Raw genomic sequence first — 18,978 nt, forward strand, 5'->3', positions numbered from 1 at the left:
TTATTACTATTATTATCACAGTCGCGTACCGTCGAAGCTACAGTACATAGAGTAAATATTTCTTGGACCCTTCCCTATCCAGATTTCGCACAACCTCCATTTAGCTTGTTATACTTTTTAAAAAACATTGAAATACTATTTATTCTTTTAGATGTGTGTGTTCAGTAGTGTCTGCTCTTTTACTTGTCCTTCTTACATTTTCTCTCAGTGTTCTTTAAATGGTCCCTCGGGGCATAAATAAAGTGTTTTTGAACTTGAACTACACTACCAAAAATCTACCAGTTAAATTATTATTACTTCTAATGGTTTGATTTGCTCCAACCACCGCAATACCATTATGATAAGCTCTGCAGACAATACTGAAATACCATCTGTTACTCTTGCTGCAAATTTGATATTGAATTCTGCCACCACAAATGCCAATGATACTTTCCCTGTTTCTGGTTGCTTAGATCCATGAGTAAAAATCTGAATATAACCACAATATCTATCTGCGTGCATCATAGTCAGTTGTCCCTAGCAACCATGGAGGGTGTGGCGGACGGATAAGACCACGGCAGGACTACTTATAATATTTGCAATATCATATTTATCTGCTTTCTTCTGTTTTCCAGTTTCCATGTTGGGAAGAGAACACTTATAACTGGCTGATCCTCCCCGTGCCCTTGCGGATGCATGTCGTACATTCTTGTGATTTGGAGTCGTCTTAACTCAAGAGGTACAGTAACTCACCATCTTCAACCTGCAGTGCACACACCGGGGTGGCCTTAATGCTGTACTCTGAATTACATCAAGTTTCGTCAGCTGTGTTTTAACTGCAGACCCATATAGGCTCATATGGCTCACATGGTGGTTGAGGAAAGGGATGGACGATCAGAGTTGTGCCACTGTAGTCTGAATTTATACAACACATCAGATGTTTTTGCATGAAGCCATCCAAAATGTTTACTCATAGAAGTAATTGTTTCGTCTCATTATGCATGAAGAGGATCGTGTCACACAGAGTTTGTCATGTACTAAGTGATAATGGGACACCTGGGATGAGCACACACATTATACCGTGATGCATTTTCAAAATGTCAGTTTACGCAGCACTTCAGCACCTCTCATACAAAGACATAAACAGTAAAATGCTTTCTTCAGTCTCCATCCCATTTTCTCTTCGCAACACCTTACCATCATTCTATCTCTTCACTGATGGAGTTTTCAAACCTTAATACATTCTGCACCGCATCTGTGAGACACTTCTAAAACAGCCACTTGAACACATGCCACAGTGGAGACCGGCTCTGAAAAGCAGTGTTGGACGCAAATAGACATCAAAGGTGTACAGTATGGTTAAAATGGGTCTTTTGTTTGGAGCAGAGTGAGATATTTCATGCCAATCCAAATTTGGGGTTTAATAACAGCGCTACCATGTGGTGGGTGTATTTGTGCTGCACAGTGGAGAAGTGGTTAGCATGTAGGCCACACAGTCAGGAGATGTGGAGTCCTGGGTTTGAATCTCTGTGTGGAGTTTGCATGTTCTCCGTGTGTGTGTGTGCGGTTTTCTCCGGGTACTCCGGTTTCCTCCCACATTCCAAAAACATGCTAGGTTAATTGACGACTCCAAATTGTCCATAGGTATGAATGTGAGTGTGAATGGTTGTTTGTCTATATGTGCCCTGTGATTGGCTGGCCACCAGTCCAGGGTGTACCCCGCCTCTCGCCCGAAGACAGCTGGGATAGGCTCCAGCACCCCCGCGACTCTTGTGAGGATAAGTGGTAGAAAATGAATGAAAGAATGAATGAATTGGAGAGGCTCAGTAGTTGGTAGTTTGCCATACTAGCGACGGTTGTCTGTTGTGTATCTGTAGAGGTCTTGTAGCCTGCCAAATGTGGTGTAAACAAACATAGACTAATAGAGTGTAAAAGTGACTGTAGGGGTGTTATTTCATGTATACGGGGCTCTGATAATGTTAAAACCCGTATTTAGAAAGTCCAAACATTTTTTATGCTTTAAACTAGGAACATTTTCCAATAATAATTTCCATTATTTTCCAACATTTTCCATTGAAAGTGCTAGGTGAATTGGCGACTCCCAATTGTCCATAGGTATGAATGTGAGTGTGAATGGTTGTTGTCTATATGTGCCCTGTGATTGGCTGGCGACCAGTCCAGGGTGTACCCTGCCTCTCGCCCAAAGACAGCTGGGATAGGCTCCAGCATACTTGCATACTGTTGTGTGATGTGAGTAAGGGTAGAAATACTCCTCATTTTGTCATTAGTTAATTTATTAAATTGTTAAGAGACTTTATGGACACCGTATTGTCTCTTTCCTGAATGAATCTTCTCACAACTGGCCGGATAGATTTATAGATATGTGAAACCATACACAGATAGCGCAATGTCTTCCTTTGCTGGATTCTGTGTGAAAGGCACAGGCGACTAAATGCTGCTCTGCCAGTCTGTTTAGAGGCTACTATTACAGCAGCTTCCAAGCTGTGTATTGATAAAACAAACAATGCAATAATCCGGTGTCACCACTGATACATTTATCACATTCCTCCAGAAAACATGGCTTTAACGTGACTAAGGTGCGTTTAAATACTATCTCGTTTCACTCCAGAGACCCGAGTCGGCGGCGCTGGCATTGGGTGAGGAAAAATAGCCTAGCAAAATAGCTGAAGCGATCAGTGGAATGCTGAGTGCTTGGCCGTTCCATCACATTTTGCAGCTAATTCCACGTGCTGAGATGAGAGATGCAAATATTTTTGCGGCGCCAATGCGTGAAGTAAGATTTATGGTGGGCTGTCGGGTGCCCTCATAGGCTTCTCAACACGACAGCCGCCATCCGTCATGTGATGAATCTCTCCAATTAGAGCCTCCCTTTAAGACACTCAGCAGCTATTAAGTGAAGGAGAGGAAGCTGACATTGTACCTCAAACGTCCAACAACTAAAACATAACTTCAACCTTCTGGCCGTGATGGAAACATGGAAACCAGAGCTGAGGGGTGCTGTTGTGTGCAATAATTAACCTAATAATGTAAACAAATAATAAGAATAAAAGAAATAGAAGATGAAGCAGCAGGAGACAAAAAAGAAGCATAAAAAGTAGAAGTAGAAACATCAGAAGAATAAGTAGAAGATGATGAAGAAGCATAAGTGCTTAAGAAGCAGAAGAACAGAGAAGCATAACAGGAAGCAGAAGAATCAGAAGTAATGCCAGGAAGAAGGAGCAGAATATATGATAAATATATTTGTAGTTATAATAATCTAACAATCCAATATAATAACTCATAAGTAAACAGTTGTAATAGTCAGTATAGTAATAAATTTAATTGATCGGATTGATTTTTACATGGTAAACTAATAAGTATTATAACACATTAGTGACATAAATGAAAGTCGAAGTAGTCATAAGTACACAGTTATGCAAACGTGTTTTTTATTGTGAGGAAGCAAGCGGCGCTCTCCAGAATTATATCATATTTGCATACTTGCGGTAAACAACAGCATGCACGCACACAAACAGTGCCAAACAATCACTCTATTAGAAATTAGCTGCATTTGACATTTAAGGTCTAATTAAATAGCAAACACTTCAGGTTCTATGGCCTCAGTAGAACGATTTTAACCAGTAGGGGGCACTCTCATGTTAGTCAAACAAGCATGTGCAGTGTACAGTCTTTGTCCTGTAGATTCCAACATACAGTTATACCGTATAATATATACCAAATACATCACATGTATGTACTGTCTAACTTGATTCAAGCTCTTTTCAAGCTAATATTATATATTATTACTGTATACTTGCGTTCTTTATTTCTTTGTGAATGAGTTGCAATCATCATGGAGGCGTATAGAGCAGAAAGAGAGGCTTTCGAGCCATAATAAAATCACACTATTCTTTCCCAACACACTGCAAAAGCCCTGACATTATAACAGCCTGTCAAAAGCCACCATGAATTCAAGCCAGCCGAGTCCCACAGTGGCAAAGGTCACACGCTACGATGAAATTAGCAGTTTATTTCCAATCTTACCTCGTACCGCTACTACCCTGGTGGGGATTTGAGGAGTCAACAAGGCTGCAGCCCACCTTTTTGCCCCTCTTTTTGCAATTTTAACTCCACTCACAGAACGCAAAATGCTTCACAATATGCAAACATAAAGAATATATATTTACAGGAAAAATCGAGTAAAAATAATAAAGGGAAATATGGATGAATACTTTAGGTGACACAGTTAACTAAAAAGAAAATAAATACAATGTGTAAAAATAAAAAATAAATCAATTCAGTAAAATAAATTAGTAAAAAAGATCAAATTTAATAAAGTAATCTTCTTTTGGCTTTCCCCTTCAGCAAATCAACCGCCTCCATCCAACCTTGTCTTCTGCATCTGTCTCTCTCACACCAACTACCCTCATGTCCTCCTTCACTACATCCATAAACCTCCTCTTTGGTCTTCCTCTACGCCTCCTACCTGGCAGCTCTAAATGCAGCATCCTTCTACCAATTTAATACCAATAATATACCAATAATATATTCACTGTGTACTCGTTCCTGATCCTATCCATCCTGGTCACTCCCAATGAGAACCTCAGCATCCTCATCTCTGCTACTTTAAAGTAAAATTTAATGAAGCAATACTATATAATAATAATAATAATAATAATACAGTTTAGAAAAAAGTAAGTAAAATAATGTAACTGTACAATCGTATTTACTACAGAAATATGCTTTACTACCCAACACATAAACTATGTAGATGCCGTGAGGTCTGAGGATAAAACCCACATTTACTTTCCCCGCTCACATTAATTGCATGGACGTGGAAGCTCTCGTTAAATGTATTCAATGTGTGAACATCGCTGAATATGACAAAGTACAAAATACATGGGGGAATACATGCTTTTTGAAGTAATTCAAATTTAATAGCATTGCAGTGTACTCAACGCCTGTCTCCTTTTATTTAGCCAGAGCTACCTGCACACACAAAGATGAGATGAAAGCATCACTAATAGCTTTTTCTACAAGAAACAACTTTTTTTTTCCTTTTTCCCACTCTGTTATGTTTTAGGTCACCTCCCGGCCTCTCGGATTTTCATTCCAGATAAAACTGTCAACATGAACCCTCATAAATAAAAGACTTGATTTATGTAGATGGATGGCCTCCATAGCCTATGTGTTGTGATTATCTGATGGCTGATGGAACATGCAGCTTGTGGTAATTAGCTGATTAAAACTTCCTGCAGAGCAGCTTCAGTAACACAAGCTAAATCAAACAGAAAAACGGCTTTTTCCAGTGTCAATAGTGAAGTGACGCAGGATGAAGTGCTATTTCTAACCACATGACCCCCACGTGAACACCAATATTGGATTACAGGGGCAAGAAAGAAAGAAACCCTGAACAGGTCTTTTTGGTGACTGGGACAAAAAGAAAAAAACATGGAGGAACATGGAGGAAACCAGTCAGCGACTGAGGCAAGGGAAAACTACCTCAAATGAAGAAACTCCAACCAAAATGCAGGCACTTTGGCATCGGAGGCAAGGAAAAAAGTCCTGAACACATCTCATACACAGTGTGAGGCCCTCTGGCAACAAAAACAAAACTCCCCCTTGGGACGAAACCTCAAACACAGTCAAGACTCAGTGTGGGCAGTTTGGCGATATAGGCAAGGGAAAACAACCTCTAACGAAGAAACCCTGACCAGAATGAAGACTCACTGCAGGTACTTTGACAACAGAGGCAAGGAAAAAGTCGCCCAAAGGAAGAAACCCCAAACAAAACTGAGAATGAGACATTTTGGCAACAAAGACCAAACCCCCCCATTGGGAGCAAACCTCAAACACAATCAGGGCACTTTGGCGATGGAGGAAAGAAAAAACTCTCTCATAAGGAAGCAACTTCGACCATAACAATGGCTCAGTACGGGCACTTTGGCAAAAGAGGTAAGGAAGTAAACCTTGAACAAAACCGAGACTCAGTGTAATTAATGCCAAAGACATTTCGTTTGGTTTTTACTTCCCCATTGGGAGGAAACCTCAAACACAATTAGGGCACTTTGGATATGGAGGCAAGGAAAAACTCTCTCTAAGGAAGCAACTTTGACCATAACAATGGCTCAGTACATGCACTTTGGCAAAAGAGGCAAGGAAGTAAACCTCGAACAAAACCGAGACTCAATGTAATGCCAAAGACATTTGGTTTGGTTTTTACTCCCCCATTGGGAGGAAACCTCAAACACAATCAGGGCACTTTGGAGATGGAGGCAAGGAAAAACTCTCTCCAAGGAAGCAACTTCGACCATAACAATGGCTCAATACAGGCACTTTGGCAAAAGAGTTAAGGAAGTAAACCTTGAACAAAACCGAGACTCAGTGTAATTAATGCCAAAGACATTTGGTTTGGTTTTTACTTCCCCATTGGGAGGAAACCTCAAACACAATCGGGGCACTTTGGATATGGAGGCAAGGAAAAACTCCCTCTAAGGAAGCAACTTTGACAAGAAGATAAACTCCGATAAGACAGTACTCGACGGATTCATGGTGAAAGAGGCACGTAAAAGTCCCTCAAAGACAGAAACCTTGAGCTGCACAAGAGGATATTTTAGTGACTGCGACAAGGAAACACTCGCTCAGAGGAAGAAACCTCGATCACAACGTAGACTCAGTGCAAGCACTTTGGTGACAGAGACAAGGAAAAGTCCCTCAAAGGAAGAAACCCTGAACAGAACCAAGAGTCAGTATGGGGCACTTTGGCAACAAAGACCCCCAAAAATCCTAGAAGTACACCTCAAACAAAACTGAGACTGAGACTGGAGGTCACGGGAAACGCTCTCAAAAGAAGAAACCCTAACCAGAATGAACGTCATTGCAGTCATTGCAACACCCAAGTCCCTCAAAAGAATCCTAGTTAGTGTGGGGTTATTTTGGTTAAAAGAATGCTCACCCTACTCAGATTTGAAATGCCTGGGAAAAAATGGACGGATTAATGTGATGTGTAAGAAGCCAACGGTGACTTGTCGTGGTTTCGGGGAAGCGGTGCGTCACATGTGCTGGAGCACACACGTGATTCAAAGAACAAACCAGCAGTATAGCAAAACTGCATGTTAAACAGGTTGCTGTTTTAGCATGCATGGCACATACTTGCTGCCGCTTGCATCCTTTGTTTGTGTTATGCAAGGCGGCTTTATTAGCATAGTGTTGCACATTGCAACAACAGAATAAAGCAAGTGCCTTCCGTGAAACTAAAAGGCATTATGACAAAGTACAAAGCTAACAAAGAACATAAATACCTATCTGGCAAAACTCTGGATTATTTTCTCCGTAAAGGCAGACTTTGTAACAGAAGATACAATATGTACTCATGAGCAGGTGATTAAGTGGGCAAAGTAAAGCCATCCATTAGTTTTTATCCCAATAAACGAGTTCAAGTTGCAGCTCTTGCATTGCACCTCTTTTACAAAAAGTGACAACAATCCTATACATCTTGGCCAGGAAGAAATAATAACTAGTCAGTTGTCATGCAATGCACAACAATCTTAATTTCTGTTATCACTTTGATTGCTATACTTCACACTTCATAAAAAAGATGTATGTATTTAAACATATATACACTACCACTCACTTTGGGATCACTTGCAAATGTCTTTGTTTAACCTAAGGAAAACAAATTTTCATGCATTTCACAAATTTTTTTTTCATTTCACCAACATTTTTATCCATTTCATAAACAATTAAAATGAATCAGATGATTTTCAAAGAAGGATCTCCATTTTTGCATAGAGGCCTACTATCAACAACTGTCAGTCCTCTGCATCAATCTCCTGGTATGGCTGCTATATTTTTTTATTTTTGCATTTAAAAAAAGATATATCTAATTTTTTTTAAATTACATTTAATTATATTTTCAATATTTACAGCAAGAAACAATACAACATGTAATGCAAATATTCATAAAATAGAATTTATTCTCTGCACTCATCATTTTTGTATATTATCCTAAAAAACATGTCTTGCATATATTTGTCAGTTTAAAAAATACACATTCATATAAAACACTACTTCTTGCGGGTTGAACCCTGCGGCTTGTACAAAGCTAATTTATGGCAAAAAAAAATACATTTCTCAGGATGCTGAGAGCGCATCTTTAGGAAGCAGTGACATGGACGAGTGAAGAGGAAGCTAAAATCATGTTTTGAAGTCTTACGCAGCGATCTCTGACACACCTCAAGTAAGCTTGATCAAGTGCAGAATTGCTACAGTATTTGACAATCCAATGTATAGTACAAATATACATAAAATACTTTTATTCACCACACTGTCATTATTTTTGTTATTTCTATTATTGTTATGAGCATTCCTAGTTTTAAAAATTAATTTTGACATTTGACAGAGTAACGCTCCGTCTTTTATTGACTTCATCTTTGGTGCCAAAGGATGCCACCGAGTGTTTGAACCTTGCTCTTTAAAACAAAGCACTTGCACAAAAAATCAATGTAGCCATCAAAATGAATACAGATTGTGCAGATGCTCTTATGAAACACTAAAACGCTGATACTATAACGCTGGCCATAACAAACAGACTCCAGATCAGTAGAAATGATTCATAGGCGCTTTCTCTCATTAGGTCTTTTTTATTATGTTAGTCACCCATCGGAAGCAGGAACATGGGAGGGAAAAAAAAACTGAAGCCGATGTGATCACAATGATATCTGCTGTGCCGCTTTATCTTGCTTTTTTTTTTTATCAGATTGTGTTGGTAAACAAAGAGAAAGATAGTGCCATCATATGTCAAATGAAGTGGTTGCTCGTTGAACTTCAGCTAATTATAGGTCTATTTAACTGGAATAATTAAAACAATTAGCATTTAGGAAAGCAGGAAGTGAACAAATGTAACAGTTACTGATTGTAAAAGTACCAGACGGCAGGGTAGGATTGAATAAGCTTTGCTTCTTCCTACTCCTTTTGGACATGTGTAACTGTGAACTGATTATGGGATGCACTCAATTGTAATCTGATGCATGTTCAAATGAAATAAAACCATTACCGTTACCATTTATGTGCCGGCAGCGAGAGAGACTGACAAAGTGTGTGACGAAGGAATGAGGCTGGTCAGTGGAATACTGAAGAAGACAACTTGAGTGGTTCTTGTACCCAGGAGGAGGGGGAGGAGGACGGCGATGAATGACTTTTCCGGTAGGCTACTGTTTAACTATTCATATTACCTGCACTGTTTGGCACTTTTTTGGAAAAATAATTACTGTTATGTAAAAAAAAAACCATGGAATTCTGTATTGTGTAAGCCTCAGATGGAGCTCAGTCGTAACCGTGCCTGTTTTAGTCAAGATCCACATCAGTGAGAGTAAAAAGTCAGAGGTTATATTGATATTGATTACACGTATGACTGCAAAGTCAGCATTTGTCATGAGCTGGTTAATTAGTTTGACATTTCGAAAAACAATCTAATTGCCTCTTCATTTCTGAGAAGTCAGCACATAAAATCAACAATATTTCACCACATTGCTGTCAGGGTATGGACATCATCTGGCCAAGACCAGTTAAACAAATGTCTAAAACACATGAAGGTTATTTTCGCACCCTCCTTCTTCAGCCCGCCATTAATGGTGTCATGAAGAAAAGTAAAGTGAGCCTATTTTCCCCTTTTTGCCGTAATGAAATGGTCTCCCTTTAATGAGGTATTTTCTCAGGAAGAAAACTGCCTAATGAATGTCCTTCATTGACTTTAAACTAAAGTCTTACATAAAAGAAACGCCTCGCTCCCTTAGAAGAGAAATTCTTTTTGATGTCCAATATATAGTACACAAAATAAAGTGTCTGCGAATGAAATGTGGCTGAAAAACAGCTTTAAAAAGGAGGCATTGATTGCTATATTCTTCAAAAAACTACGGACCAGATTTTTCTTTCATTGTTCTTAATGGGCCCTTCAACACCCACAACAGCCCCCAAATTTGTAACATTTTGAAAAAGGATGAAAAAAGTAGTGCGTACTTAAACAGCCTTGGGGGCAGCTGTCCTTTCTCCTTGTTCACCCGAACAGCTAGAAATTGTAAATTTAAAGTTGCAAACAGCCCCCCCATCCCCACATAACTCGGCGGGCATTCGCATTCCATTTCCTGTGAGGAAATCAGGAAGTCTGAAATCACTTGCAAATGTCTTTGTTTTCCAAAGAAAAACTAATTTCCATGCATTTCACAACCAAATTTTTCCATTTCACAAACATTTTTATCCATTTCACACTTTTGCATAGAGGCCTACTATCAACAACTGTCAGTCCTCTGCATCAATCTCCTGGTATGGCTGCTAATCCAAGTTCATCATTTTATAAGGCTAATGGATGATTAGAAAAGCCATCTAAAAATCTAAACTAAAACTAAAATTTCTTACTATGCTGTTAACTACTCCCTTCAGAGTAGTTTAACAAGGACAGAAAAACGCTGCACAACTGTGCAAGAGAGTGTGTAGTTTAAGACAAAGATGCCTCACAGCTGCACTAAATAGTATCCATCAAACACCAGTGTCAGTATCAACAGTGAAGCGGCGACTTCAGGATGCTGGACTTCATAGCAGGACTGCCAAGAAAAAGCCATATCTCGGACTGGAAAAAAAAACATTTCCAAGTCATCCCAAACTTTGGAGTGGTAGTGTACATTATTTTTTATTTTGTAAAAAGGAAATTTTATCCTGTATATAACTATGAAAACTTAAAGAAAGATGTACCACTTCCACATGGAATGGGAGGACAAACTCTCTTCACTCTATCATGGCAGACATGGTAGACTCAATGCTGTGTGACAGTAATGTCATGTCATACCTCAACGAGAAAAAACTCTGTTTCCCATAATATGTTTACTCTAAAACGTATGACACACACATATGACATTACCTTTCGAGAGGTTACTGAAGATCTTCACCACTAAGCTGTTAGATAGATGCTAATTTGCACCATTTCCTGTTCCACACACAAAAAAAAACGACCATTATTTGAATAGCTGCCATTAATGGAGCCTATTGAAAAGTGAGACTATCAGTGTCTGATAAGCAGATTAGTGGAAGGAGGCCTGAGAGCAGCTGCTTAGATGATGTGCCAGCGTCTCGAAGCAGCAGGAGAATAAGATGAGATGAGAATAAAATGCAAGACGCCTACCAGAAGGTTCCAAGTCATTTGGGGGAGAAAGAGGCCAGGGAAAGGACAGTATGAGGTGAAAAGTAAAACATTGTGTTCAGACTTTCAGGGATTACTATAGCATCCCTGTCAACAGTTGCATTTGAAAATAGGGAACATTATCTGGACAGAAACGATTGACGACTGTTATCGTTTTTTTTACCCTACTGTTGTTTAAAAGCACCATTTTGCTACATGGTCGTCGTATTGCATGTGCGTGTCCTTCATTGACGGAGCACCGAATCAAACAGCTTTGGAATGTCACAAAGAAACACTTAAGCTTCACACTCGTGGATGATGACACGCTTTAATCCGTCTCAACCCGTCTGATATTTAACATTTTCTGCCAGTTGGACACAACTACGGGACGTTGAAATTGCACCTTTCACACTCAGTTGCAGATGACAGGCTTGTGTAATTGTTTTGGAGTGGATAAATATAACAAAAACACTTTTTTTTTTTAGCTTGGCCATTAGATGGTCTGTTTCAAGTATAACATATTATCTCCTGTGGTCGACACAAATGAAACCAAACTAAACAAAACAAATCCTTGCGCGGTTTGTTTCATTAGCATTTATTGGCCTCGCTGCTTCTTTGTTGGGAGTGTGCATCATGCTTTGCAAAGCGAAGAGAGCATAGGAAATGAAGACGCTTATCTGATCCAATAACTAAACCAAAAGTGCTCAATGGCAAGTTAATGGAGTCATGATGACGATGATAACAAGAAAACTTTAAACAAGTTCGAGGACGGTTTCACTGCAGCAGAAGGTCGTGGTTGTTGACCAGAAGCTTTTGCAGCACGGCACGTTCTATTTTCAGCCGAAGAAGAGGAGCTGATTGTTGGAATAAACGGTGGCCTAGATACACACTCGGCCACAATTCAATGTCACTCTGTCACATATTGACACCCTCCGTATGTTAAATTGCTGCAAGCTTTGTGTTAGAGACTGAAGAACCACACAGCTTAAGGTGATACTAGTGGAGAAACCAGAGAGGGACACGAGGACAGGCTAGGACAGGATTGGACAGGACGTTGTGGTGAAGGAAGAGGACTGAGTCATCAGTATGGTAATAGAGTGCCAAGTTGCAGAGTGCTGACTCAAACAGATGTACTTCTATGACACACCTCAGGGACACCATGATTAGCACAAGGTTAGAAGAAGACGACGACATGCGCTATCCCATTATACGCCCCCGAAAAAGGAACTAGTCCTGTTAGTGGTGACCTTTGCAGAGAAATAGCACTCCATCGCTTTCAACACAACAAGACAGGAGAAGTGAATCTGATTATTGAACTTCACATTTTTGGTTGGCCGAAAAACGATCCTGTAAGTAGCAAATTCTAGCATTTTTACAGAGCGATCCCGCAGAATTGACGCTCAATTTTTTTTTCAACACAGCTTTGCAGGAGAAATAAGTGTCAGTGTTAAATGTCACACTCCCGTCCTGCTGTTTCAGTATATGCTTTCACCCCACATCCCCTCAAACAACAATAAAATAATCTGGTCATTAGGAAATCAAGCACCTTTCACACAGAAATCCAACAAAACAAGCACTCGTTTGCTTTCATCATAACAGGACAGGAGAGTCTGGTTGTTAAGCTTTAGACTCGTGACATTCTAGGACACGCTTTCATGTACACACCCACAAATAAATTGCATGATCCTGTCAATGGAGATTGGAGCACATTTCGCACAGACATATGTCGCAAAACTAGCACTTAACTGCTTTCAATACAACAGGACAGTGTTAAACTTCAGACCCCGACCTCGGAATTTCAGGACATGCTTTCACGTGTTACACACCTCCGTATAAAATAAATGATCCTGTCAGTGGTGAGCACCTTTCACACAGAAATACAACAAAAACAGGGAGTCTGGGTTAAGCTTGAGACAATGGTCCCGGCGTTTCAGGGTATGTTTTCACACGCCTCCAAATAAAATGAGTGATCCTGTCAGTGGCAACTCCAGCACATTTCACACAGAAGTCCTGCAAAACTAGCACTCAGGTACTTCAACACACATAAGAGCAACTGAGTGTTAAACTTCAGACCGCGGTCTCAGAATTTCAGGACATGCTTTCACGCATTACACACTCCCTTATAAAATAAATGATCCTGTCAGTGGCAACTCGTAACACATTTCACACAGAGATCCTGCAAAACTAATTTGCAAACTAATGCAAACTCATTTACTTTCCAAATAAAATGACACAAGAGTCTGATATTGAGACAGGATATGCTTCCATGCCCTGCACACCCTCAAATAAAACAAATGATCCTGTCAGTAACAACTCCAGTACCTTTCACACAGAGACACCGCACAACTACTACTACTCAGTTGCTTTCAACACAACAGGACAAGGGAGTCTGAGTGTGAAATTTCAGACTCCGTTCCTGGCATTTCAGCACACACTTTCACGCATTACACAACCCCAAATAAAAGAAATGATCCTGTCAGTGTCGATTTGAGCACCTTTCACACAGAGATACCTCTAAACTAGCACTCAATGACTTTCAACACAACAGGACAGGCAAGTGTGACATTTAAACTTCCGACTCTGGTCACATGCTTTCAAGCATCACACACTCCCAAATAAAAGAAATGATCTTGTCAGTGGAGATTTGAGCACCTTTTACACAGAGATACCAAAAAAACACTCAAGTTGCTTACAACAGGACAGCAGAGACAACATCTTTTTAACTGTAGTCCCGGTACTTCAGTATTCTTTCACACATTCATTACACACCTCATAAAAAAGTGACACTCGAGCATGAGCCCGTTCTTTTTGGTTTGTATTGTGTATTCAGGGATGCTGCGTTTTAATGAAGGGTTGATGTTGCCTTTCTGACAGCTTCAACTAGCATGGCTGTATTCTCCGACCCCTGGCTTGCCTGCATTCTGTATGAATCCTTCTGTAGGGGTCATTTCAGGACATTTCTAGGGATTAACTGCTCTCATGTGTCCAACCAAGCTGTGTTGAGTCCAAAGCATTAGAGCCGTGGCATGGACACTGGGCGTTTGCGACCAAAGTCCTTGCCTGACTGCGTCACGATGCAGGGTCACCATGGTGACGGCGACTAACAGCGACGCGGTTGCTTCCCGTTTTGTACGTTTCATTCATCTCTCTGCAGAAAAGCCCCTAATAGACGGTGAAACAGATTGCAGTTGTACAGTCCCAAACACATCACTGTGCTTATGCACACTGCAAAAGTCCTGATAAGCCTTTAATGGCCGCCTTTGTCTCACATTTTTGCCGCCCTTTAATCACGTGAGTATTTATTTCACGTTAGAGTGACATCAGGTCAGCGGAAGGTCAGCAGACATATAGTATGTTTGAATGACCAACAAGTGACCTTCTTAAGGGATTATGTGGTTTATATGCAAGGCGAGAGTGTTTGTAGCAGCGCTATGCTATTATGAAAAAGTGAAAGGGATGTTTATGGGATTAGTGTGTCAGTGGGATCACTCTCACCCATGCTGTTGATGACTATCGCTGACAGGAGCTCAATTCCCTCCATGTGGCATAAAGTACATCGCATACCTGTGATTACATTCGCCACAAGATGTGTAATAAAAGTAAGGGTGCTGCGATCGATCGGCGACCGATCTGTATCTGCCGCTATCATTGACAAAGCACGGTATCGACATCAGCCGACTCCCTCCACCGATCAGGTCCGCCCCCACTGCAGCATCCAGAACAAGCATGTCTGCCGTGTGTGGGACTTCCGGTCTTTGTGCGAGTGATATAAGTTGTACACTGCAAAATGTGCCTCAAAAAATAACCAAACACTTTGCATGGTGGGGTGAGTTTAAGGCTCGCTATGTGTCCAACAGCGGCTAAAGCCCTGGTTCCAACCCGCTATACTTGCAAGTATGGGCAAAGTTTGGGTTCAGTACAGATTTGGGAGCATGCAGACACTATGTAGCACTTTTAGTGTGGGACTGCAGATGATGTGAGTGTTTGAAACGGGCGTTATGCACACTGATATCATATAGATATTTTATTTCCTCTCCGCAGAAGATGCAGTTGGCTGCATCTGCGCTTCAGAAGGCAGCGGATGCATCAGGTGGGACCCAGTAAAGGTGGATAAACCCGTTTTTCATTCAAGTTCATTCATTTTCTACCACTTATCCTCACGAGGGTCGCGGGGGGCGGGGGGTTGCTGGAGCCTATCCCAGGTGGGGTACACCCTGGACTGGTCACCAGCCAATCACAGGGCACATATAGACAAATAACCATTCACACTCACATTCATACCTATGGACAATTTGGAGTCGCTAATTAACCTAGCATGTTTTTGGAATGTGGGAGGAAACCGGAGTACCCAGAGAAAACCCACGCATGCACGGGGAGAACATGCAAACTCCACACAGAGGGTGGAATTGAACTTGGGTCTCCTAGCTGTGAGGCCTTCATGCTAACCACTCGCCCACCGTGTAGTTCATTCAGGTTTTCAGTTAATAATGTGAGAAGACGAGAAATAAATGCATTGTGAAATACAATTGTGGACACCAACATTTTGTTCATGTTCTGGTAAAACAAGCATATTGGCTTTGTTTGGCTTGACATAAGCTATGAAAATAAATGCTACAAGTTTGGCCACCCCTAACATAGCCAGAACTAGACACTTGATTGGGTGAAGTGTCTAGTAGCCTAGAAGTGTCCTAGAAATGACAAAAATAATCACACATACTAGTCTTAGTTTGCCCTTTTGATGCCTTATTATGCTCCGCAGTCTCCACTTTGCTGCAGTGGCCCGTTTTCTTGCTGCCCTCAGTCTCCTCTTGGATAAACTGTACCTCCGGCATGAAAGAATATGATGGCTGACCCATTTCTTTCGTATAAAAATGCCACTGATTGGCAGGACATCCAAAATAGTAAAAGAATAATCCAATATCCTGTCTGCACACAAACCAACCTGACAATGACAAGTCAATAAACATCCTTCTGATTGCAAAGGTTTAATTACACGCTAATCAAACATCCCGACCACGCCAGTCTGAGAAGCAACAGACAGCCTGAAAAAAAAGTCACCATCACCTTCAAAGCGAGGCAGGCTTGACAGGAAACAATCAATACAAGACTAACAGCGTAGGGGCAAGGCCCCGGGATGGATGCGTCTTCCTCGCTTTTTTTTTTTTTGGTTGTGTTTTTGACAAACGAGCCCTGCTTTGTGAAACAAGGCAATGAAAACAAATACTCCTCCGCCCGCAGCGCAGCAACTTTGGAGGTAAGTGACAGCATCCTGAATGAGCTGCGACAAAAGTGATGAAGCAAAGATAAATGTGTTTGTGCCTGCAAGTAGTAGAAGGAATAGACTACATATCTCTCTCAGGAATGTGGTGGGCCTTTGTCAAATAAACGCTACTGGCAAAAACATCCTGAGGAGAGGAATACAATGACATCATCGTTTTCACTTTTCAGGCAGAAAAGTGCCTAGTATGTAATTTATTATGTAATTCAGTCTTACCAATACTTATTTTGTTTTTGTTTTTCATAAGCATGCCAACTCTCCCTGTCCTTTGTCTGCTGTGTTGCGGCCAGAGGAGGCAGGTAAGTCAAAGCCTCAACAAATATAACAAAATACTGTATTATAAATGTATTTTCTATATGATTCCAATCATTTTTTCAATGTGTTCTTAAAATCGCTGAATTTGCACATTTCCTGATCGAACACAGAGGCAGAATGCTGAGATGACGCCGTCCCGATTAGGGTTGGCCATGGAGCATAGTTAATTTTTTGGGTGATCGACCAGCCTGATGACCGGCAAAAATGGCGGCATAACACCAACGATGAAAAAGCCTGTGAACACCAACAAGCCTGTCTTTACCGGTCTTCTTCCAACCAGTCACGTAAGTAAAACAATAAATTACTTGGATTTTATGCCAACATTAACACATTGAAATTGAGGGTTGCGAAAATGTTTCTAATTATGTGAAATGGGAGCTGAAAATTTCAACATTAACAAATTGAATATTTTTGTAGTTAGAGCATACGTTTTTTTTCTTGTACCATTATTAGAGCCCTATACATGAAATAACACCCCTATAGTCACCTTTACACGCCTATTATTCTTTGTTCTCACCACATTGCACAACTCCTACGCACCACTTTGAGCTTAGCATGCTAACGAGCTGACTAGTTAGCCCTAGAAAGAGGTCAGAAACTTACCACTTCCACATGGAGTGGGAGGAGGACTTTTCAATTTATCATGTTGGACACAGCCATGGCTGATGACATGTGTTAAGGTAATATAGGTAATATCTCACCAATGTAACATTACTGACACCGAGTGACCAGATTCCTACATATGATTTGTCTTTCAATATTTCTGACCTGATAGTAGGCCATATTCAACCATGAAACCAAATCATTTATTAATGAACTAATCGAATGAGGGGGTATTTGTTGTATTTTGTGTTGTTTCTTTAATCGATATATTTTATTCCGACCTTCTCCCCCAATATCAACCCCCATCCAGTGAATTCTACCTAGTAACAAGGTGTGTGCCTGGACCCAAAACCATATATGAACAATTCTGCTTTATCTTTAGAAGAGATCATACAGACTATTTTAGTAGTACTACAAAAAAGCGCATTTCTCAATAGAGAGTAGTATGTAGCCTTAGTCAGTAGTGAACGCTGCACATAAAAGCGCAGTTGAAGCAAATTGATGACAGCCAGATGACAGCTTCCTGTGCTTACGAGATTCCAACCCCTTTGTAAATGTTGCGTGTTGAGCATCCTTCCAGGGAGAGAGAGAGGGAGAGCGAGAGCCAGTGCTGTCAGGTCGATAAACAACATTGCGCAGAAAATAATGTTGACAAACAACAGTGGCTTGCAGGTGGTGCAGATGCAGGTGTCATCCTAACCCAATCACAGTGTTGTGCATGATCAAAATTTGCTGAGGGCCAAGCAGTGTAATGTGTTGAGATAAGCTTATTTGTCACTATAATGACAGTGGACATCTTTCTTATGTTCATGTCACTTTATCCGGATCCTCCACGATTTCGCGATCGCACCAATTCACATTTGCCAATGCAATGTTATTGAACAAAATAGGCCTGAAAACGTCACAATAATCACAAAAAACTTTTGTGAAATCCTCATACAGGCATCTATTTTTAAATAATCCATATGTCTTAATACATTGTGGCCTCCTGTGGCACATTTTATAAAGAAAAATTGGAAATTTTGAGTAATTTTACTAAAATAAAGTCAAAATATTAAGAGAAAAAAGTTGTGATCCATTGAGAGCAATGTTGGAAAATAACATATTTTAGTCACATTAAGTTGGAATATTATAGAAAAAAGATTTTTAAAGTGTTATGACAAACAAACAAAACAACAAATAAAGTTGTCTTTGTTAGAAAATGAAGTTACGACAATAAAGTCCAAATATTTATAAATATGTATATATTAATATTTATATATTTATAATATTTGTAAAGTCTTGATTACGAGAAGAAAATTTACAAGAAAAATGTTGAAATAAAAAAAATATACATCAATAACCGGAAAGGAAAACAACAACAAACAACAATAAAGTCAAAATATTAAGACAAACAAAGTCATATTCTAACAAGACAAAAAGTTGCACTTAGTCGTAATATTGTGAGGAAAAATAATAATTTATTTTTTTTAGGGCATTTAGATCAACAATACTATCTGCCCCAATGGACGGGACACACACACATACAGTATAAAACCTCCTAGCATCTGTGTTGCTTTACCAAACATCAACATGGCACATACATCGTTTCATTTTTCACTGGAAAACATTTGGACACCCCAGATATCCTAAT

At 40.2% G+C, this 18,978-nt stretch overlaps 1 long non-coding RNA gene across 1 annotated transcript in view; it reads left to right on the forward strand.

The window, feature by feature from the left end:
• The first annotated feature begins 9,066 nt into the window (after positions 1-9,066).
• Positions 9,067-18,978, forward strand: part of LOC131134539 (uncharacterized) — a 45,709-nt gene continuing 35,797 nt past the window's right edge. The window contains exons 1-3 of the long non-coding RNA XR_013627910.1: positions 9,067-9,183; positions 16,675-16,726; positions 16,853-17,026. This is a non-coding gene — a long non-coding RNA (uncharacterized LOC131134539). The remainder of the gene's footprint in view (positions 9,184-16,674; positions 16,727-16,852; positions 17,027-18,978) is intronic.

The sequence above is a fragment of the Doryrhamphus excisus genome, linkage group LG8, assembly GCF_037039965.1.
Source record: "Doryrhamphus excisus strain RoL-2023G ecotype Guam linkage group LG8, RoL_Dexc_Guam_v1.1, whole genome shotgun sequence".
Taxonomy (NCBI): Eukaryota; Metazoa; Chordata; class Actinopteri; order Syngnathiformes; family Syngnathidae; genus Doryrhamphus; species Doryrhamphus excisus.